Here is a 24,775-nt window from a genome sequence, read left to right as displayed (position 1 = left end):
TAGTTGTGACTTCTATGTATTGATTAAGGAAACTTTACTGAACACATTTAACAAGCTCTTTCCCATCACTATGCCCCTTTACAATCAATATGTGGAAAGTTAAGATCGGCTACTATCACAACCTTATGTGTCTTGCAACAGTCTGTGACCTCTCTACAGATTTGTTCTCTACATTCCACGGACTGTTGAGTGGTCAATAATATCGCCCATTAACATTGTCAAACCTTTCTTATTCCTTAGTTCTACCCATAAAGCCTCACTAGATGAATTGTCCAGTCGGTCCTGACTGAACACTGCCATAACATGTTTCTCGTATTTTTTAATACGATTTTAATCCCTCCCACTCTTTCACAACTAAAACAACTGAACCCCTGTAATGCTGAGTTGCCAGTCCTGCCACTCCTGCAAACAAGTCTCACTAATGGCTCCAATGTCATAATTCTAATGTTGATCCATGCCCTAAGCTCATATCAGTGTTGAAGTTAGAAAATGTAGAGAATGATGGTATTTATATGCTCTTTCAGAAAGCATGTTAAACAAAATGAAGTGAAAAGGAGGTAAGCAGGCTATGCAGGGGTATGTATATATATATATATATATATATATATATATATATATAAGCGGCAATGACCTGGCAAATGAGAGGAAATGTGGGAAAAATTGTCTATCCTGGCAGGAAACAAAATTAAAATTCATATGATGTAAATGGTAACAGAATTTTAAAGTTCATGATTTATGAAAGAGTAGAGTGCAGCAGAAAAGATAATAGGATACTATTGTTCATTACTGAAGGAGTGGAATACAAAGTCACGAGGCTGAGGTTCAGTTACGTAAGGCAATAGTAGACCACATCTAGAGTACCGTGTACAGTATTGCTATTCTTACTTAAGAAAGAAGCCGTGTGGAAGAAGGAGTCTGAGAGTCTGAGTGGGAGTGCCGAGAAAGACATTTTTGAAATTTTCGTTATTTTTTTTTCTCCAACGGCGTTCTGAGAGGCGGGACTGCGCAGGCATGTGACGTCGGGCACTGCAGCGCAGCAGATTTAAAAGGAACAGAGCCTCATAGAGCGGACAGCGTAGTTTGCGGGTTGCGGAGTGAGCCGGGAGCAGAGTGAAGGTTTAAGGGCTTTGACTCAACGGGCTTAGGCGGAAACGGGCGAGACGAGGGAGGTTTGGCAGTCATTTTCTGTTGTTATTTGAGGAGAGGGGCAGTATGAGTGTGAGGGCAGTTTGCTGTTCTCGGTGTCGGATGTGGGAGGCCCTGGAGTCTCCAAGCCTCCCAGACGTCTACATCTGCGCCAAGTGCATCGAGATGCAGCTCCTAAGGGACCGTGTTACGGAACTGGAGCTGCAGCTCGATGACCTTCGTCTGGTCAGGGAGAGTGAGGAGGTGATAGAGAGGAGTTACAGGCAGGTGGTCACGCCGGGGCCACGGGAGGCAGACAAGTGGGTCACGGTTAGGAGGGGGAAGGGGAAAGGTCAGGTAATAGGGAGTACCCTGGTGGCTGTGCCCCTTAACAACAGGTACTCCTGTTTGAGTACTGTTGGGGGGGACAGCTTACCCGGGGGAAGCGACAGTGGCCGTGCCTCCGGCACAGAGTCTGGCTCTGTAGCTCAGAAGGGTAGGGCAAGGAAGAGGAGGGCAGTTGTGATAGGGGACTCGATAGTAAGGGGGTCAGATAGGCGATTCTGTGGACGCAGTCCAGAGACCCGGATGGTAGTTTGCCTCCCTGGTGCCAGGGTCCGGGATATTTCTGATCATGTCCAAGATATCCTGAAGTGGGAGGGTGAGGATCCAGAGGTCGTGGTACATATAGGTACCAATGACATAGGTAGGAAAAGGGATGAGGTCCTGAAAGGAGAATATAGGGAGCTAGGAAGGGAGTTGAGAAAAAGGACCGCAAAGGTAGTAATCTCGGGATTACTGCCTGTGCCACGCGACAGTGAGAGTAGGAATGCGATGAGGTGGAGGATAAATGCGTGGCTGAGGGATTGGAGCTGGGGGCAGGGATTCAAGTTTTTGGATCATTGGGACCTCTTTTGGCGCAGGCGTGACCTGTACAAAAAGGACGGGTTGCACCTGAATCCTAGGGGGACCAATATCCTGGCAGGGAGATTAGCGGGGGCTACTGAGGTGACTTTAAACTAGAATGGTTGGGGGTTGGGAATCAAATTAAAGAGGCTAGGCGTGAGGAGGTTAGTTCACTACAGGGGGATGGGAACCAGTGCAGAGAGACAGAGGGGTGTAAAGTGAGGGTAGAAACAAAAAGTACTATGGAGAAAAGTAAAAGTGGCAGGCCGACAAATCCAGGGCAAGCATTAAAGAGGGCCACTTTTTAGCACAATTGTAAAATGACTAAGAGAGTTGTAAAAGAGCGCCTGAAGGCTTTGTGTGTCAATGCAAGGAGCATTCGTAATAAGGTGGATGAATTGAAAGTGCAGATTGTTATTAATGATTATGATATAGTTGGGATCACAGAGACATGGCTCCAGGGTGACCAGGGATGGGAGCTCAACGTTCAGGGATATTCAATATTCAGGAGGGATAGACATGAAGGAAGGGGAGGTGGGGTGGCGTTGCTGGTTAAAGAAGAGATTAACGCAATAGAAAGGAAGGACATAAGCCGGGAAGATGTGGAATCGATATGGGTAGAGCTGCGTAACACTAAGGGGCAGAAGACGCTGGTGGGAGTTGTGTACAGGCCACCTAACAGTAGTAGTGACGTCAGAGATGGTATTAAACAGGAAATTAGAAATGTGTGCAATAAAGGAACAGCAGTTATAATGGGTGACTTCAATCTACATGTAGATTGGGTGAACCAAATTGGTAAAGGTGCTGAGGAAGAGGATTTCTTGGAATGTATGCAGGATGGTTTTTTGAACCAACATGTCGAGGAACCAACTAGAGAGCAGGCTATTCTGGACTGGGTTTTGAGCAATGAGGAAGGGTTAATTAGCGATCTTGTTGTGAGAGGCCCCTTGGGTAAGAGTGACCATAATATGGTGGAATTCTTCATTAAGATGGAGAGTGACATAGTTAATTCAGAAACAAAGGTTCTGAACTTAAAGAGGGGTAACTTTGAAGGTATGAGACGTGAATTAACTAAGATAGACTGGCAAATGACACTTAAAGGATTGACGGTGGATATGCAATGGCAAGCATTTAAAGGTTGCATGGATGAACTACAACAATTGTTCATCCCAGTTTGGCAAAAGAATAAATCAAGGAAGGTAGTGCACCCTTGGCTGACAAGAGAAATTAGGGATAGTATCAATTCCAAAGAAGAAGCATACAAATTAGCCAGAGAAAGTGGATCACCTGAGGACTGGGAGAAATTCAGAGTTCAGTAGAGGAGGACATAGGGCTTAATTAGGAAGGGGAAAAAAGATTATGAGAGAAAACTGGCAGGAAACATAAAAACGGACTGTAAAAGGTTTTATAGATAAGTGAAAAGGAAAAGACTGGTAAAGACAAATGTAGGTCCCCTGCAGACAGAAACAGGTGAATTGATTATGGGGAGCAAGGACATGGCAGACCAATTGAATAATTACTTTGGTTCTGTCTTCACTAAGGAGGACATAAATAATCCTCCAGAAATAGTAGGGAACAGAGGGTCCAGTGAGATGGAGGAACTGAGCAAAATACATGTTAGTAGGGAAGTGGTGTTAGGTAAATTGAAGGGATTGAAGGCAGATAAATCCCCAGGGCCAAATGGTCTGCATCCCAGGGTGCTTAAGGAAGTAACCCAAGAAATAGTGGATGCATTAGTGATAATTTTTCAAAACTCGTTAGATTCTGGACTAGTTCCTGAGGATTGGAGGGTGGCTAATGTAACTCCACTTTTTAAAAAAGGAGGGAGAGAGAAACCGGGGAATTATAGACCGGTTAGCCTAACGTCGGTGGTGGGGAAACTGCTGGAGTCAGTTGTCAAGGATGTGATAACAGTACATTTGGAAAGCGGTGAAATGATCGGACAAAGTCAGCATGGATTTGTGAAAGGAAAATCATGTCTGACGAATCTCATAGAATTTTTTGAGGATGTAACTAGTAGAGTGGATAGGGGAGAACCAGTGGATGTGGTATATTTGGATTTTCAGAAGGCTTTTGACAAGGTCCCACACAGGAGATTAGTGTGCAAACTTAAAGCACACGGTATTGCGGGTAAGGTATTGGTGTGGGTGGAGAGTTGGTTAGCAGACAGGAAGCAAAGAGTGGGAATAAACGGGACCTTTTCAGAATGGCAGGCGGTGACTAGTGGGGTACCGCAAGGCTCAGTGCTGGGACCTCAGTTGTTTACAATATATTTTAATGACTTGGATGAGGGAATTAAATGCAGCATCTCCAAGTTTGCGGATGACACGAAGCTGGGTGGCAGTGTTAGCTGTGAGGAGGATGCTAAGAGGATGCAGGGTGACTTGGATAGGATGGGTGAGTGGACAAATTCATGGCAGATGCAATTTAATGTGGATAAATGTGAAGTTATCCACTTCGGTGGCAAAAATAGGAAAACAGATTATTATCTGAATGGTGGCGGATTAGGAAAAGGGGAGGTGCAACGAGACCGGGGTGTCATTATACACCAGTCATTGAAAGTGGGCATGCAGGTACAGCAGGCGGTGAAAAAGGCGAATGGTATGCTGGCATTTATAGCGAGAGGATTCGAGTACAGGAGCAGGGAGGTACTACTGCAGTTGTACAAGGCTTTGGTGAGACCACACTTGGAGTATTGTGTGCAGTTTTGGTCCCCTAATCTGAGGAAAGACATCCTTGCCATAGAGGGAGTACAAAGAAGGTTCACCAGATTGATTCCTGGGATGGCAGGACTTTCATATGAAGAAAGACTGGATGAACTGGGCTTGTACTCGTTGGAATTTAGAAGATTGAGGGGGGATCTGATTGAAACGTATAAGATCCTAAAGGGATTGGACAGGCTAGATGCAGGAAGATTGTTCCCGATGTTGGGGAAGTCCAGAACGAGGGGCCACAGTTTGAGGATAGAGGGGAAGCCTTTTAGGACTGAGATTAGAAAAAACTTCTTCACACAGAGAGTGGTGAATCTGTGGAATTCTCTGCCACAGGAAACAGTTGAGGCCAGTTCATTGGCTATATTTAAGAGGGAGTTAGATATGGCCCTTGTGGCTACGGGGGTCAGGGGGTATGGAGGGAAGGCTGGGGCAGGGTTCTGAGTTGGATGATCAGCCATGATCATAATAAATGGCGGTACAGGCTCGAAGGGCCGAATGGCCTACTCCTGCACCTATTTTCTATGTATTTCTATGAAAAGGTGCTAGCTTGATCTATTTGTTCCATACTGATCAAGGTGTCTTTCTGAGCTCGTATTGTTTGCCTAAATTTGGCCCATATCACTCTAAACTTTGCCTCTCCATGTACCTGTCCAACACACAAAATGCTGGAGGAACTCAGCAAATCAGGCAACATCTATAGAGTGTTGGCCTGAAACTTTAACTGTTCATTCCTCTCCAGGATTTTGCTTATGTTGCTCAAGTTTTTCAACATCTGCAGAATCGTGTGCCTATGAATCTGTTCAAATCTCTATTGAACATTGTTATTGTACCCAACTCTACAGCTTGCTCTGCCAGCAGGTTCGTACAGCATCCTCTGTATGAAATTTAGCTCCTGTTTAAATCTTTCCCCTCTCATTTTAAACCCATGTCCTCTGATTTTACCTGAGAAAAAAGACTGTGACTATTACTCCTATGTCCCATGTAATTTTATAAACTTCTACAGGTTTCCCCTTAGTCTATACCATTCAGGAAGACAGCCAGTACCCTTTTCCAGCTTCATGACATCCTGCCTATAGCTGAGCTACTAGAACTGCACATAATATTCAAAGTGTGATTTCACAAATACTGATAACTTGAATAGTTGTAATATGACATCCCAGCTCCTGTACTCAATATGGCTAACACAGTGGTCTTTACCAGAGTGAAATTGGGACTGATACACATCTACTTCACAGACAAAAGTAAAAAATTGAGTCAAATCCAACATGGACCATTGCTGACAATGATCCATTCTGGGCAGATTACAGTTCATTTAGGCAAACTGATCTTGTAGAATCAATCAGCAAAGCTCATGAGATATTGAAAAATATCATCAATTGTATAGAATTCATGGATAAGCTTATGGCTAAGTTATTGAGTACTTTGGCACACCATACAGCGGGTAAAACTACAAAACTAAAAACTGTATATGCTGGAAGTTTAAGTAAAAGCACAAAACATGGGAAATAGTAGCATAAGCAATATCTATGAGGGAAAAATAAGATTTCAAGCTAATACGTCAGGCATTAAAAGTTTTTCTCTCCTAAATACCTGCAGACCTGCTGGATTTTTAAAAACTATTTGCTTATCAGAAAAGTCTAGAAAATATGTGTTTTTCACACTGATGACATGGAAATGCTTTTTTAAAATTTGGTATAAAGGGAAAGCAAACTGAAGGCTGACCTCATAGAAATCCGCAAAAATATGAGAGGCATAGCGGTGGGAGAGGTGACTAGACCGAAATGCACAAGAGCATGATGAGTCCTTATGGAATAGTGGTTAATAGTTGCCCCCACCACAACCCCAAACTATAGAATACAGATTTAAGATGAGAGGGAAAGATTTAAAGGGGATCTCAGGGGCAGTATTTTCACACAGAAAGTGGTAGGTGTATAGAACAAACTGCAAGAGGAAGTGGCAGAAATGGGTGCAATTACAATGTTTAAAAAACACAAATACAGGTACATGGAAAAGCTTAGGGAGATATTGGGCCAAATACAGACAAATACGGCTAGCTCAAGAAGGAACCTTGGATGGTATGGACATGTTGAGTTGCAAGGGCTGTTTCTCCGCTCTATAACTCCACTTTGAGACTGATACCAAGATCTTTGTTTAGTTGTAGTGATGAACATATGGATTAGAACCCATGCAGAGTGTTGGACAATTATGGGTTATGGGTGGAAAGTGCAGAATTGTTTTGATGGGCTGAATGACTTTCCTTGCCTGAAATTCTTCACGGAAAATAGCTAGCACTTTATTTTCCTTCTTCATTTGATAATGACAGAACTCAGCACCTCAGGCAAATAGGACTCATTTGCCATGATTGGCAGCTCATCTGGAAGGAAAACTCTGATCTCAAAACTCTGCTGCCTTGCAGCTATACCCACTCATAGGGAAGGCTTCGGGAGTAAACTCCATGGGAAAAACCTGGAGCTAGAGTCCCTAAGGCAGTCGACATTGAGTTCAACAATGACTGGCAACTCTAGCGACATTGCTGATACCAAACTGTATTGGTCTGTGCCGTTCTTTTGGGTTCTTTAGATACTTGGAGAGGGGGAGCTTGCTACATGGGCAACAGCTTGCTCTCCATACCTTACCGTCCAGATTCGCATACCTAGGCAGCTCGGATGCAATGTCCATGGTCGACCCTGACCGATGGAGACCTTATCTCTTAGTAATGTTAAAAGGGAGTGGATTCTAAATGAGGGGAATGACCCATACATCAAGGGGAAAAGGAAACTGAAAAGCTGATTTTCAGATACTTGCTTGGTGATGAATTGAGGTGTTGTGAGAAAACTGAAAGATCTGACTCTGCAGGTGGTGTATTCCTGACAAGTACATCATGGATACATTATAATCAATTGATATTATTTTGGCAGTTAAGCACTTTTAGATACAGAGATAGCATTGACTAGTTGATGATGGAATGGAGCCTTACTCACATCAAGCTTTGATGGCAATGTATCAATGCTTAAATGTTTTGATTAGCTTTGGGGAGTGCTTACTTACATAAGCAATCAGTGCAGGATTTCAGTGTATGGTGTATGTATTTGGTGAATCTGGTATGCTGGTTAAACTGACTGCAGTTCCTGAAGCGAAGCATGCTTGTGAAACATATGAACACATCATTACAAACAGGAAAAGGCTTTTAATGCTCCTTTCTCTTGCACATCAGGTGTTTGTCTTTTTTTTAATTGGGTCTTGAATTTTTGTTTTTTTTTCATTGAATCTTGAATTTGAACGAAGAAAGGCACGTAGTACAAAATGTGGCCCTTTGCTAGCGGGAGAATTTTGGGTGGAGAATGAAGAAATAGAGGAATCAGACAAGTGAGATGAGGAAGTTAATGACTTGGCAAAAAGTAGAAGCTGAAATGGTGGTCAGGTAAACCAATTATGGTTATGGTGTTGTTTGGATTTCCCAAACACTTTCAATAAAATTTCCTAAGGGAGTTTGGTGAATGTTTGGATCAGCCAAATCACTGATGTAGATTATTGATAATTGGGAACAAGCTTCCAGGTTCTGTAATACCCTACTAATCACAACCTGCCAGTTCAAGGGGAATCAATACTTGGTCACTTTTCTGTAAACCAACTCTCAATCCACGTTGACAAGTTACTCTGAATTTCATAGCTTTTTATTGAAATTCTCACAGCTGAATATGCAAAGGTGAGTGCATGAGGCAATTAAAATTCTTATACAGAAAGTACTGTTACACACACTAGCAAAAATCTCCAATCTCTTCCTTAGTGATCAAAATCAAACACTTTGTCAAAAGGCAATTGAAGTGCCAAAGAGGTATCTTTTATGTTGGAGCTATCTTCAGTGAATGAGAGAAAAAAATATTCAAGTTTGTGGAAAGTCCCCAAAGTTCTTTTCCAAAGGTCAATGGAGGTGTCTTTGAGCTTTTCCTTCTTTGTTATGGGAACAACACTCTCCTCATTATTTTCCATTTCAAAGGCCAATGTATTTCCAACAGTCCGTCAGCTGTTTCCTGGGTGCAGCCTGTTTACTAAACTTTGCAGCTGTGTTGACCATTAACTCAGCGTCTTTGGATTACTCAATTCTGCCATTCTCACTGAGCCTGTCCTTCAGCTGCAGGGACCCATCACAATGGTGTAGAACCTCGGACCTTGTAAGCTATTACATCATTCCATTGGCATGGATTGAATATTGTAGTCCCCTGTTAAAGACAAGATCATTTTGCTTTCTTGTGATGAAAAAACAAATTTTCATTCAAATCTTCATCAACATAATTGCAATGGTATTATAGAAAACTCATGCTGCCCATGCCAGGACTGCAGATTTCAGAATTTCATGCTTTCTGATGCATAGATGGAGGCCAATTGGGCTCATTGCATCAATGCCATGTCTCAGAGCAATCCCACCAATCCCTTTGCTTCTCTGCTTTCTCAGTAATGAGGTGGTTGCATAGTAGAGACTGCATCTAAGGACAGAGAACAAACAAGATGTGGTTTAATCATGGCAAGAACTTCAAAGCTTGCTTGAGACCATCAGTTTCCATTTCCAACCCTGCCCCCTCCTACTCATGGCCTTTGTCATCATTGGACTGAACCTTTCCATTCTCCTTTGAGACTGCACACCACTCACCCCAAAATAAACTACAATTTTTATAAAATTCAGCTGATAACATGCTGTCCCATATCTGGCCCTTATCTCAGAGCCCATTCTCTCATTCATGTCCTCAGGTCCCTGCTTTTCTAGATTTCTGTAAACCTTTCTGATCGAGCACCATCTCCTCAGGACATTCATGTATTCACATCTACTTCTGTATGTCCTTTTATGGAATGATAACTATTTCATTCCTAGCCTCTATCTTTTAAGTTAAGTTCACTTTATTTCAACCATAAACATGTATACAGCTAAATGAAACATCATTCCTCTGGGGCCCAGGTTCAAAGCACAGTGCATATAGTCACACACGGAGTACATAAAGGTACGATCTACAGATGCAGTCACAAAATAATATTAGCACAAGCCCCTGAGTGGCATGAACTGAGGATTGACAAACTGACAAAGCACGAGCTGTATGTTTATATAAGCATAATGTCACTATTATAATAAAACAAGCAGTAGAATAAATGTCTGTTTGTCAAGATGTACCAATAAGTGTGACCTCCCCCCCCCCCACCCCGCAACTTCCAATTATTCTTCTGAAGAATATACAGACTCTGGAAAATAAAACTGAAGATCTCAGAGCAAGATTGTAAAATCAGAGAGACATCAGGGACTGTTGTGTACCTTGCTTTATGGAAATAAGGCTCACAGCTAGCATTTTAGATGCAGTGCTGCAACCTGATGGCTTCACCATTCTCTGCAAAGACAGGACAGCTCAGCCATTTAAAGATAGAGGAGGTGGCGTATACTCTAAGTTAAACTCATTGTGGTGCACAGACATGGCAGATCTTTCTCCATCCTGCTCACTCAACTTGGAACACCTTGCGGTCAAGTGTCAACCATTATATCTGCCGTGGGAGCTCTACACCATTATCTTGGTAGGAGTGTACATTCCACCTCAGGCTAATATCAGAAAGTCTCTGGAGGAGCTGAGCACAATAATCAGCAGTCACAAAAGAGCACACTCTGATGCCATCCCTGTCATTGTGGATATTTCTACTAGGTCACTTTGAGGTCTCTGAACAACTACCACCAACCTGTGAAATTACAGGAGCCAACACACTTGACCACCGTTATATCACCACCAAGACTGCTTTCCATGCCATCTCATGAACACACTTTGGAAAGTCTGATCACCTTCCTGTACTTCTACTCCTAGTGTATAGGCAGAGACCCAAGACCACTGCACCAGTATGACGACCAAGAAGATATAGTCAAGGGAGATGAAGGAGCACTTTCAAGACTGATTTGAGTTGATGGACTAGATAATATTCAGGGACTCATCTTCAAATCTGAATGAATACATCACAGTTGTCATTGACTTCATCAACACCTGCATGGATAAGTGTGTGCCTTAAAGAACACATTGTGAATACCAAAACCAAAAGCTGTGGATGAACCAGGAGATTTGTATTCTGCTGAGGAGTGAATGTGTGGCAATCAAGATCAAGCACTATACAAGAAGTCCAGATATGACCTCCAGAAGGCTACTTTAAGGGCAAAAAAAAAATTCCAATTGAAGCTACAGAGGGAATCAGATGCATGTCAGCTAGGCAGGGTTTGCAAGCCATTATTTCCTACAAAACGAAACCTTATATCATAAGTGGCTGCAACGCTTCACTGCCAGATGAGCTCAATGCCTTTTATATACAATACACTTCAAAAGGGAAAATAAAACTATACCTGTGCAAATCCTTGCAGCATCTGGTGATCCTGCGATCTCTATCATGCAGGCCAACCTCAGAATATCTTTTGAAAGGATGAACCCATGCAAGGCATCAGGCCTTGATGGTGTACTTGGTAGGGCATTGAAAACTTGTGCCAATCAACTGGCATGGGTGTTCAAGAACATCTTCAATCTTTCAGTGCTCTGTTCAAAGTTTCCCACCTGCTTTGATAGAGCAACAGTCATACCAGTGCCCAAGAAGAGCAGAGTGAGCTGCCTCAATGACTATCACCCAGTGGTACTCACATCAACTGAGACTAAGTGTTTTGAGAAGTTGGTCATCGCCAGAATCAACTTCTCCCTAAGCAAGCACATGGACCCACTGCATTAAGCCTATCACTACAATATGTCTACAACAATGCAATCTTACAGACTTAGATCACTGAACAATCAATACCTACGTCAAGCTGCTGAGCTTTCGACCACGATCATACCCTCATATCTAATCAACAAGCTCCAAAACCTGAACTTCTGTACCTCCCTCTGCAACTGGGTCCTTGACTTCCTCACCAGGAGATCACAGTCAGTGTGGATCAGAAATAACATCTTCTCATCACTGACATCGACACTGGTGCAAGGATGTATGTTAGTCCAGTGTTCTACTCTCTCTATATCCTCAACTTTGTGGCTAGGAACACCTCAAACACCATCTATAAATTTGCCAATGACACAACTATAGTTGGCAGAATTTCTGATGGTGATGAGGAGGTGTACTGGAGCAAGATAGATCAGCTGGTTGAGTGGTGTTGAAACAACAGCCTTGCACTTGAAGTCATTAAGACCAAGGAGTTCACAAGATCACAAGACAAAGGAGCAGAAGTAGGCCATTTGGCCCATCGAGTCTGCTCCGCAGCTCCCCCATGAGCTAAGCTATTCACCCATCTAGTTCCAATTTCCGGCTTTTTCCCCATATCCCTTGATATCCTGACTAATTAGATGCCTGTCAATCTCCTCCTTAAACACCCTCAATGATCGGGCCTCCACAGCTGTATGTGGCAACGAATTCCACAAATCTACGACCCTCTGGCTAAAAAAATTTCTCCTCATCTCTGTTTTAACTGGGTATCCTCTAATTCTAAGACTATGGCCTCTTGTCCTGGACTAACCCACCAAGCAAAACAACCTTTCCACATCTACTCTGTCCAACCCTTTCAACATTCAAAACATTTCTATGAGATGCCCTCTCATTCTTCTATACTCTAATGAATACAATCCAAGAGCCGACAGACGCTCCTCATATGTTAGCCCCTGCATTCCAGGAATCATCCTCGTAATTCTTCTCTGAACTCTCTCCAACATCAGTATATCCTTTCTAAGATAGGGGGCCCAAAACTGCACACAGTATTCCAAATGAGGTCTCACTAATGCCCCATAGAGCCTCATCAACACCTCCTTACTCTTATACACTATTCCTCTTGAAATGAATGCCAACATAGCATTCGCTTTCCTTACCGTCAATCCAACCTGGTGGTTAACCTTTAGGGTATCCTGCACGAGGACCCCCAAGTCCCTTTGCACTTCCGATTTTTGAATTTTCTCCCCATCTAAATAATAATCTGCCCAATTAGTTCTTCTTCCGAAATGTACAACCGTACATTTGTCAACGTTGTGTCTCAACCGTACATTTGTCAACGTTGATTGTGGACTTCAGGAAGGGTGTATCTCAAGTTGATAGTGGACTTCAGGAAGGGTGATTCAAGGGAGCACACACCAGTTCTCATGGAGGGATCGGAAATGGAAACGGAGAGCAGTTTCAGGTTCCTGGATGTCAACCTTTCTGAGTACCTATTCTGGGCTCAACATATTGATGCAGTTACAAAGAAGGCATGACAATGGCTATATTTCATTTGGAGTTTGAGGAGATTTGATATGTCACCAGTTACACTCATGGATTTCTGCAGACGTATCCTAGAGAGCATTCTAACTAATTGCATCACCATCTGTTATGGAGGGGTCATGGCACAAGATTGAAAAAAAACTGCAGAAATTTGTAAACTTAGCCAGCTCCATATTGGGTACAAGCCTCCCAGCATCAAAGAAATCTTCAAAAAGCGATGTCTCAAAAAGACTGCATCCATCATTAAGGACCCCCATCACCCAGGACTCTTCTCATTGCTTACCATCAAGGAGGAGGTACAAGAGACTAAAGGCACACACTCAATATTTCAGGAACATCTTTTTTCTGTCTGCCATCAGATTTCTGTATGGCAATGAACCCATAAACACTACCTGACTTTTATTTTGGTTTTTTTTGCACCATTAACTTAATATAATTTATATATATATATATATATATATATTTCTTATATTCATCTATAGCTTTAAAAAATTATTATATATTGTAATGTACTGTTGCATTCAAATTTCACGACATATGCCAGTGATATTAAGCCTCAATCTGATTCTGAAACAGCAGCAATAAAAGATAAAAAGTGAAAAACCAACCATTACAAGATGAGAGTGTGAATCGGGGAGTGGGGCAGGAACCTCAGGCAGCAGAGTATTCAGACAGGGTATATATGCGCAACACACACAAAATGCTGGAGGAATGCAGCATCTATTTAAATGAATATACAGTCAATGTTTTGAGTCGAGACTCTTCTTCAGGACTTTAGGTATACATGTGTGCTGGATGCAGTGGGGTGCTAAGACGTCTAACGGTCCTGTTCCTCAGCCCGACAGTTCTATTTCCTATGCTGTGGTACCTTCTGTCTGACGGTAGGTCAAAGGGATTATGGGAAGGTTTGGAAAGGTCTTTGACAATGTGGGAGTACTGCATATGCAATGCTTCTGATATATGTCCTGAATCCTGAATGACGGGTGGGTAGAGGGTCACCGATGATGTTACCACCAGTTCTCACTATCCTTTGTAGGGTCTTGCGATCTGACGTATTGCAATTTCCATAGCAGGTGGTGATGCAGCTGGTCAGGACACTCGCGATGGTGTGACAAGAATGGAGGGAGGGGAGAATGGTGCCTTGCTTGCCTCAGACTCCTCAGGAAGTGTAGGCACGGCAGTACTCTCTTAGCTAAAGAGCTGGTGTTGAGGGACTAGATGAGGTCACCAGTAATGTACGTACATGCCAAGAAACTTGGTGCTTTTGACTCTTTCCATAGAGAAGCCGTTGATGTGCAGTAGGAAATGGTCAGACAGCACCTTCCTGAAATCCATAATAATTTCTATTCCCGAACCTTCTCCTCCAGCCTTAACTCCCTCCAATCTGTCAATTCCTTCTCATTCTTAAACTAGCTTCCAGAATCCTACAGTATCTGGTCTACCAGTTCTTCTGTTTACCTTTCTGCTTTTTATATAATAACTCAACATTCATTTTTTAACTTACCCCTCTACTAAAATACTTCCAGCAGCAGAGTATCTACATAAGAAAGGAAGCAAGTAAGAGTGACATAGACCACTTCACCCTTCAATTCTCCCTACCATTTAACTTGATCATGTCTAATCTGCCCAGACCTCAATTTCTCTTCTGTGCCAGCTCCCCATAACATTCAATCATAGAATATAGAGCAGTAAGTACAGTATGGACACATTGGCATACAGTATTGTGCTGAACTATAAGAAGCCTACTCCATGACCAATCTAACCCTCCATTTTTCTCACATCCATGTGCCTATATCAGAGTTGTTTAACTGTCCTTATTTTTCAGCCTTTGTCACCACCCTGGGCATTGCTTCCCAGGTATCCACCACTATTTGTATAAAAACCATATTTCTGACATCTCCCATAAACATTCCTCTATTCACCTTAAATGGACGTCATCTGGCTCTGGTCACTTCAGCCCTGGAAAAAGGTGTTGGCTATCCACTCTATGCCTCTCATGATCTTATACACCTTTATTAACTCACCTCTAATACTCCTTGAAACCCCATACACACAAGCATCTGGGAGACTGGCAGTTGCAAGAAAGTTGGGTAGTTTCTGAGTTTTTGTTTGAAGTGGGGTGCTGCTAAACTGCTTGGGAATATGAGTCATAAAAGAAGTCATGCCACTCTAACTTTAAAGTTTTTAACATAATGCACTCAAATCACAATTAAACTAAACTGTATATAAAGTAATGCTTCATATTCCCTAATCTTTTAAAAATGAAATACTTTGTCCTGAAGTACCTGCAATGATATAGCCTTGACACCACTTAGGGTAAAGAATTCCCAAGATTCACCACCTTCTTCAATGGAAAATGTTGCCGTTGTTAGAATTTCCCTTCCCCAGTATTATTTCCTGGTCTGAGCATCCTTGGAGACTGTATGTAAAAGGAGTGAGAAGCTATGGAGTCCTAGTCAACAAGGCTGAAAATGCAAATGGATGAGACACCTCTACCCAGCATCTTGTTAGCAAATGTGCAGTTGCCAGAGAACAAAATTGAAGACCTGAGTGCAAGATTGCAGTAACAAACAGAAATGAGAGATTGTTGTGTTCTATGTCTGTGCAAGTCTTGGTTCTCCTAGCACCCAGATACAGCAATCAAACCAGAAGGCACCTTGATCTACCAAGTGGATGGAATTGCTGATTCAGTAAAGGCAAGAAGTGGTTAGGTGTACTTCATGATAAGCTCTCAGTGGTGCTCTGATGTGACGATCTTGTTGATCTTGTGTTCCTCTGACCTTGAACAGCTGATGGTCAAATGTCACCCAACCTATTTACCGGGGGAGTTCTCCATAATCCTGTCCACAGTTTACATATCACCAGTGGCCAATTAAAATAAAGCACTTGAGTTACTGCTTAATGCCGTCTACAAACAAGCAGCGATCTATCCTGATGCATTTCAAATCATAATCAGAAACTTCAACCAGACTTGTTTGAAGAAAACCCTGCAAAGTTACAATCAGCATATAACCTGTAGCTCTTAGATTCCAACACACTAGACCACTGTTATAGTAAAATTAGGAATGCCTACCATTCCATGGCCAGGCATATTTAGGTAAGTTGGATCACTTGGCTGTCCTTCTCCTACCTGCATACATGCAGATGGTAAAGAACAAAGCTCCAGAGATTAGGACAACAAAGAGGTGGTCACAGGAGGCAGAGGAGAAGCTACAGCAGGGGTGGCCAACCTTTTACATTCCATGCGTCAATTTTTTCACGCACGATTTCAGATGCGCCATACAACTCTTGTACCACCATTTAATTCTAGTAAAAATACGTTAATATAGACATATTTAGCATTTTTACATGATATATTGATCTAATATAAAAACAAGATAAACATTTCTTACCTTAATGAGACTTTTAACAAATATATTTTGTCTTCTTTTGATTTCTTCCTTTTTCTAAATTGCATATTCTTTCCGTAACTCAGACCCAAGCACTAGCTTCAGTTTTCCTTCTATTTCAGTCTGATGTTGTGTTTTATAGAGTCTATTAAGATCATGTCTTCTATTATGTGAGGAAGTGTTTTCACAAACAATGCACAACAGTTTTCCTGATGGAGCCACAATAAATAAGAACTCATTTTCCCACTGTTCATTGAATTCACGCTTACTATCACTTTCTGCTTTTCTTTTGCTCATTTTCTTTTGCACTGTGATGGGTAACTGAATGTAAAAACAAGGCTTAATTTTTGAAAAAGTACAAAACAGCAAATGTTCACAAAGGACGAACAAAGCACAACTCCGTAGCGCAGGAGTGTCAATTGTAAACTGACTGGCGAAAACCTGCGACGCACTGCTGGTGCAGACGCCTGGCGCCTCAGGATCAAACAAGTATCAAACGTGTATTGAACAGTTATGGAACGGCTGCAGAACAAAAGTCCTTCTTTCCTAGTTTGATTCATTGAACATTTTCTTTAATTGAAAACAGATTAATGTGAAAGAAGATAACATTGGCCAAAAGATGTGCACAAAATAATAAAATCACTAAAAATAAATGCTGAGTTTTAGATTTATTCTCAGTAAAACCCATTTCTAGCTCTAAGCTGCTTGAATTCCTGTTAGAATTTTTTGTTCTACAAATCGGATTTTGGTTAATACTTTTTGCATGAGTAGACTTACTTTTTTATTATTATCACTGGGGTGCAATGCGTCACTGCTAATCATCCAATGTGCCACTTTTGGTGCATGTGCCATAGCCTGGCCATCCCTGAGCTACAGAATTACTTTGAGTCAGTAGACTAGGCATTGTTCAAGGACTCATTGGTGGATCTGAATGAATGCACCATGGTTATCACAGACTTTATTAAACAGTTGAGGAACAGTGTGTCCCCACAAAATCATTTAGGATCTTCCCCAACCAGAAGCCCTGAATGAACCATGAGATCCATAATCTGCTGAGGGAAAGATCAGAGGCATTCAAGTCAGGTGACCAAGAAAGTTACAAGATGTCCAGGTACGATCTCCAGAAAGCCATCTCATGGGCAAAGTGGCAATTCCAGACTAAACTTGAATCAGTGAAAGATGCTTGACAGTGGTGGAACTCCATGCCTTCTATGCTCGCTTTGACCATCAAAACATGGAAGAGCCATCGCAAACTCCCACAGCCCAGATGATCCTGTGTTTTCAGTCTCTGAGTTTGACATGCGAGCAGTCTCCAGGAAGGTGAACCCATGAAATACATTCGGCCCAGATGGGATACCTGGCCAAGTACTATAAATCTGTGCTGATCAACTGGCTGGAATGTTCACTGATATACTTAGCCTCTCGCTTCGGCAGTCTGAGCTACCCACCTACTTCACATTACACCAGTGCCTAAGAATAGCATAGTAACCTGCTTCAATGACTATTGTCCAGCAGCACTTACATCAAGGGTGAAGAAGTGTTTGGAAGGTTGGTTTGAAAACATCAACTCCTGTCTGAGAAACAATTTGGAGCCACTCCAATTTGCCTACCAAAATAACTGGTACACAGCAGATACCAGCACATTGGCTCTTCACTCAACCCTGAAACATCTAGGTAGCAAAGATCAGGACTCACACCAAGTTCAGGAACAGTTATTACCCCTAAGTCTGCAGACTCTTAAAACAAAGAGGGTATCTTCACTTGACTTCACTTGCCCTATCATTGGAATGTTCCCACAACCTATGGACTCACTTTTAAGGGCTCTTCATTTCACGTTCTCAATATTTATTGCTTATTTATTTATTGGTATTATTTCTTTCTTCTTGTCTTTGCATAGTTTGTTGTCATTTGCACAGTGGTTGAATGCCCAAGTTAGTGTGGTCTTTCATTGATTCTGTTATGGTTATTATTCTATTATGGATTTATGGAGTCTGCCCACATAAAAATGAATATTCGCAGTTATCTTGTAAATAACACTATTCTTTGCTTTTCTGGTTAGATGCTAACTGCATTTCATTGGCTTTGTATTTGTACTCGGCACAATGACATAGAAACATAGAAACATAGAAAATAGGTGCAGGAGTAGGCCATTCAGCCCTTCGAGCCTGCACCGCCATTCAGTATGATCATGGCTGATCATCCAACTCAGAACCCTGCACCAGCCTTCCCTCCATACCCCCTGATCCCCGTAGCCACAAGGGCCATATCTAACTCCCTCTTAAATATAGCCAATGAACTGGCCTCAACTGTTTCCTGTGGCAGAGAATTCCACAGATTCACCACTCTCAGTGTGAAGAAGTTTTTCCTAATCTCGGTCCTAAAAGTCTTCCCCTTGATCCTCAAACTGTGACCCCTCATTCTGGACTTCCCCAACATCGGGAATAATCCTCCTGCATCTAGCCTGTCCAATCCCTTTAGGATTTTATACATTTCAATCAGATCACCCCTCAATCTTCTAAATTCCAACGAGTATAAGCCTAGTTCATCCAGTCCTTCATCATATGAAAGTCCTGCCATCCCAGGAATCAATCTGGTGGACCTCCTTTGTACTCCCTCTATGGCAAGGATGTTGAATCGTGCCCATACCACTATCCATCACCTATCTACGGTGAAAGGTCATCAGTAGGTGAGACAGAGGGGAGCTAAAGCCAAGCATTGCTCTTCAGGCTACCAATCGTTAACAACATAGATGCAAAGCACAGATTATTCAGTGACCTGTAAAAACACTGGATCATGTGCTTTAAATCAAAGCCATTAAACAGCCAGTGAGCAACACTTTATTCTACACTGGTGAAAACTGAAACAAAGCCGGACTAGTTATGGCATAAAAAAATTCGGCTTTTGAAGTTCTCCTCACCATTATTGATTCACACCTTGATGATTTGTCTTCATATTTAGATAGTGATGATAAATTTTGACATGTTAGCTTACTGGAATGTTATAATCCTCAAGAATGCAGTTGCTATTCATTTATTGAGGAAATTAAGGCACTAGGAATTTATTTTAACATACAGGGAAAGAAAATACAGGGAAAAAAGAATATTTTGGAATAAAATATTATCAATGTCAACAGTCATGGCTTATTTACCTGCTTATAGAGATACCCCAGGTAGTAATGATGACTGTTACAGGAGGAGCTGAATGATATAATGAAGCAACAAGCAATGTTTTCCATTGAAAGTCAGCTGCTATACTTTAAATGTATTTGTGTTTGTTAAATCGCAAACATACTTTAACTGTAGAACCATGGGGAGTTAACATGCAAGAATGTCGAAGAGGGAATTTTGCCTGTGTTTGCCAAACTTTGATGGGGATCTAAGCCAAACAAATCTGTCTTTAAAACAAGGTAGGTAGAAAAGCAAAATATTTACTTGACTAGTCCTCTTGCATTCAGAAGATGTGAACTGTTCATAAAGGTTGAGGGTTGTGAAATGGTAGTACGGATTCATTGAGATGGCTACAAGAAGAATTACTTGAAGTCCCTCGATACTTCATGTTCAGTTAATTACCTACTTGTGAAGTGTAATCATATTTGTTGTTTAGAAATAAACTGAACAATTTCAAGCCGCAAGCTCTCACTAACTATGATACCATAACGACTTGGTGAACTGTATTAGTGAAGCCGATTGTTGGATAAATATTGTGCAGTTACCAAAGGAATTCTCCCAGGAGCTTTAATGAGTGAGATCCACTTTAATGGATGCTTTGGAAGCATAGAATGCAAATGATGTGGTACTTCCTCATATCTGGCAAGGGCGTCAACTGGAGCTCAAGTTTCTACAGTAGGATTTGAAATAAAGTCTTCTGAATCAAAGGTGAGAGGGTAGCTGAGCCACAGCATTTGAAATAGTGTTATGAGCACAGGGGACTGGGAAGATGCAGGAACCTTTAAATTTAATTCTTTGGTGGATTACCTTGTGATCAAATGAGCCTTCAAGTGTGACCAAAATGTGCAAAATGGAATATTGTCACTTTGCAGATTTGATATGGTGTGTTTGAAAATTGCAGATGCTGGACATCAGAAATAAAATGTTTGAATCACTCAGCATGTAAGAATCATCTATGGAAAGAGAAACAGTTAATATTTCAGATCTAGGATTATCCTGTCTGTCAAAAGGTTCTGGACTTGAAACATTAACTGTTTTTCTCTCCACTGATGTTGACCGATCTGCTGCGCGTTCCATCCATTTCAGTTCTTGTGGCTTTACTCTATTTAAAGTCATCAAAATCAGGGTTGTACAACATAGACACTGTACTGTCAGTCCACCATCTCCATGATAACATCTTTGTCCAATTATATTAATCCTATTTGCTCACATTAAGATTGTATACTAATATGTCTTGCCTATTAAACTGTCTGTACAAATACCACAGACTTGCATGTTCACTGAGCTCATATCTGTCACCTCATTCCCCGACAACCTACTGGAAGCAGAGTAGTGCTCTTAAAGATCTGTCCATGTGGTGGCAATATTGCCTGCCATGAAGATGGGAGAAGAGTGGGAGTAAAAGGGACTGAAGTAGAGAAGGAGGAATTATTAAAAAAATTAGATAGAGTGGACTTGGAGAGGATGTTTCCAAAAGTCATAGAGTCTAGGACTAGAGGGCACAGCTTCAGAATAGAAGGACATCCCTTTAAAACAGTGATGAGAAGGGTTTTCTTTAGCCAGATGATTGTGAATCTCCAGAAATCACTGCCACAGATGACTGTGGAAGCCAAATCATTATATTTATTGAAAGTAAAAGTTGATAGGTTCTTGATTAGTACGGATGTCAAAGGTTAGAGGTAGGAGAATGGGGTTGAGAGGGAAAATAATCAGCCACGATTGAATGGCAAAGCAGACTCAATGGGCTGAATGGCATAAGTTCTGCTCCTATGTCTTAAAGTTCCATGGTCTAAGTTTTATGGCTTGTCATTCCAAATATACTTAATAATTTAAATTTGACATTAGCACCATCCATGATGAGATTTGAACAGAAGTCCAAGCTATTATGTTTCAGCACCTGTTTGATAATCATATATCTGAAGAAGGGAGGGTAAGTAGACAGTTCGGGGGAGTGGGCGAGGTTAGGCTGTAGAATTCAGGATAGTTTGGGAAAAAAAGAAATCAGGAAATGGGGTTTGCATTAGTCAAAGAAACCATGAAGTTGTTGGATGACAATATAGTCCCATTTGATAGAAAAGTCATTGGTGGACAGACATGGAATTTGGCTGTGAAGTTCTTCATGACATGATTGGCCAAATGACCTGTTCCTGTGCTGTATTGTTCCATGTCCTACAACTGAATGCTGGCTCCCATGGACATGTAAGTGAATATGGTCATTTTTTTGGGATTACACCAGGCAACAAATACTCATGGAGTGAAGGAGGAGGAGATTTTGGTGGAGGTGGTGGCAGGGGTTGCTCAAGGAGAAAAATGGCTCCCTTACTAAAAGGCTAGTCATGTCCAGTCTCAGATTCTCTGTATGGGACTTGGACTTCTTTGGTAGTCAACAGATTGTGAGTACATTTGTTCTTCGTTGACACCCTGATGGGTTTTCATCCACAGGTGATCACCTAACCCATTTGTTGCAGAATCTACTCAGTTTATTTAATGCAGGCACTAGAAGTCACTTTAATTGACCACCTTACTCCCACCTTTCTGCCTGTGGCACCTTCCACTGTTATAACAAGGCCCAACTCAAACTTGAGGAACAACTCCCATCTTCCATCAGGGCTTATTGCAACCTACAGGACTCTGTCAAATACTACAACTTCAGCTAAGTCACTCTTTTACGGTCAGTATCAAAATTGTCTAAGCTCTCAGTCATCACTTGGTCACTTTATTAGTTGCAGGTTTACATTTGCTTTAAGTTAGGATTCCACATCCTCACTGCCATGTTCTGGAAGTGATATGGAATAAACACATGGGAACTAAAGAACAAACACCTCTGTAAAACAGCATAACTAGGTCAAATATTCCTATATTTGCATTTGATCTACTAGTCAGTGAGAGATCAAAGCTCTTTGGAGTAGAGGTTTGAGTTGAATTACAAGAACAAGAAAGAAGACCAAGTGATATGCTGCCATTGCAACAAACATTCACTCAAAGTCAGCAAAAAAGCCGATGATGGACTTCAGGAAGTTTGCTGTGCATGTACTCCTGCCGACATCAACAGGACTGAGGCTGAGATTGTTAAAATCTTCAGGTTTCTAGGGGTAAACCTCCAACAGCCTGTCCTCATCCAACCATGTAGACGGCACAGCCAGGAAAGCTCACTTTTGCCTCTAGTCCTCAGGAGGCAACAAAATTTGCCAGGTTCCCCTTGACTGTCACCAGGTTTTATTGATCCATCAAGGCTTGGTACGGTAACTTCTCTACCGGCGAACACATGGAAATGCAGAGTAGTGGACACAGCTCAGCACATCATGGAAACTAGCCATCCCCCATATATTTCTTACTACCTCAGTAAAGCAGACAGCATAATTGAAGATACTACTTACTCCAGACATTCACTCTAGCCCGTCCTCCCATCAGGCAGAAGAAACAAAAGTTTGAAAAAGCATATCACCAGGCTCAAGGACTTATTCTGTTCTATTGTTACAAAACTATTGAATGGTTCTCTACTATGGTAAAAAAGGATATTTTACCTTACACTCTACATCATTATGTCCTTGCATCTTCTCTGTAATAGGGATTGAGAGTCCCAAAAGCTTGTCTGCCTTGTATTCAGGTTCATCTGACCTGCAGAGGAATTTGTCGTGGGAGGGGAAAGATCCAGTTGTTGTGGTCCACAAAAAAAGGCACCAAGGAGGTAGGAAGAACGGAGAAAGAGGTTCTGCTGAGGGTATTTGAGCAGGTAGGAATAAATTTAAAACACAGAACCAAAAAGTTAATAATCTCAGAATTGTTACCAGAGCATGTACCAACTCACACTGGGTTAATAAGATTAGAGTTAAATGTATGTCTCAGAGAACAGTGTGGGAGAAGTGGGTCTGAATGTGTGGGATATTGGCACAATATGGGAATAGGAAAAGCAGAAGCTGTCTGATGAACAGCTCAACTGAACCATGATGGGACCAGGATTTTGGCAAATTGCATAAGTAGGGCAGTGGATAGGACTATAAGTAAATAATGGTGGTGGTGAGGGTTAGTTTTAATAGCTTGGAAAATTAAAGGATAAAGTAAAAGAGAAGGAGGATGCAGAAGTGGTTACTCAAGTATTCAAAAAAAACAAGTCAAGAAGTTTAGAAAGGGGTAAGAATTTAAATTCAGGTAACATGGGGAAAAATTGAAAAGGGTGCTGAATACAGGACTGAAAGTATTACATTCAAGTGCATACAGTATATGAACTAGAGTAGATAATCCTGTAGCACAGTTAGAAACTGTCAAGCATGACATTTTGGGCATTACTGAGTCATGGCTGAAAGAAGGTGAGTGTTTAACAACCAAGTATACATGTCAAAATGAAATAGCAGACAGGTGCGTGAGACTGCTTGTAAAAAAAAAAGAAATTAAATACTTAAAAAGAAGTGACACGAGAACAGAAGGTGTAGAATCCTAATGGGTAGAGTTAAGAAACTGCAGAGTTAAAAACAGCCCTTTAGAAGTTATATACAAGCTTCTAAAAAATAACCAAGATGTGGAGTACAAATTACAGTCAGATAGAAAAGTCAGGTAAAAAGGGCAATGTTATGATGGCCACGGGGAATTTCAATCGGCAGATAGTTCGGGAAGATTAAGTTGGTGTTGGATCCCAAGAGCAAAATAAATTATGGAGTGTGTATGAGATGTCTTTTTAGATCAGTTTGTGATTGAGCCCACTAGGGAAAGGGTATTGTGTAATAAACCAGTTATGATTAGGGAGTTTAAGGTAAAGGAACTGTTAAGGATTGTGATCAATATGATAGAATTCACCGTTCAGTTTGAGAGGGGGAAGTGAAAAGTACCACTATATTGGTACTACAGTGAAATAAAGGGAACTACAGAGGCTTGAGAGATGAGCAGGGAAAAGCGAGTGGAAGGGGATACCAGCAGAGGTGACAGTCAAGCGGAAACGGCTGGGGCTTCTGAGAGAAATTCGGAAGATGCAGGATCGGGTCATCCTAAAGAAGCAGCAGCATTCTAAAGGGAGGATGATGCAACCTTTGCTAATAAGGGAAGTCAAAAAGAGCAAAAGCGAATGAGAGAGCATAGCAACAACTACTGAGAAGCTAGAGGATTGGGAAGCTCTTACAAGCCAAGGCAACTGAAAAGAAATGGAGAAAAGATGAAGGATGAAGACAAACTAGCCAATAATATAAAAGAGAATACCATATGATTTTTCAGATATATAAGGAGTAAAACTGAGCCAAGGGTAGAC

The sequence above is a fragment of the Mobula birostris genome, chromosome 7 (genome assembly GCF_030028105.1).
Source record: "Mobula birostris isolate sMobBir1 chromosome 7, sMobBir1.hap1, whole genome shotgun sequence".
NCBI classification, from domain to species: Eukaryota; Metazoa; Chordata; class Chondrichthyes; order Myliobatiformes; family Myliobatidae; genus Mobula; species Mobula birostris.
Note: the sequence above shows the minus strand (reverse complement) of the source record.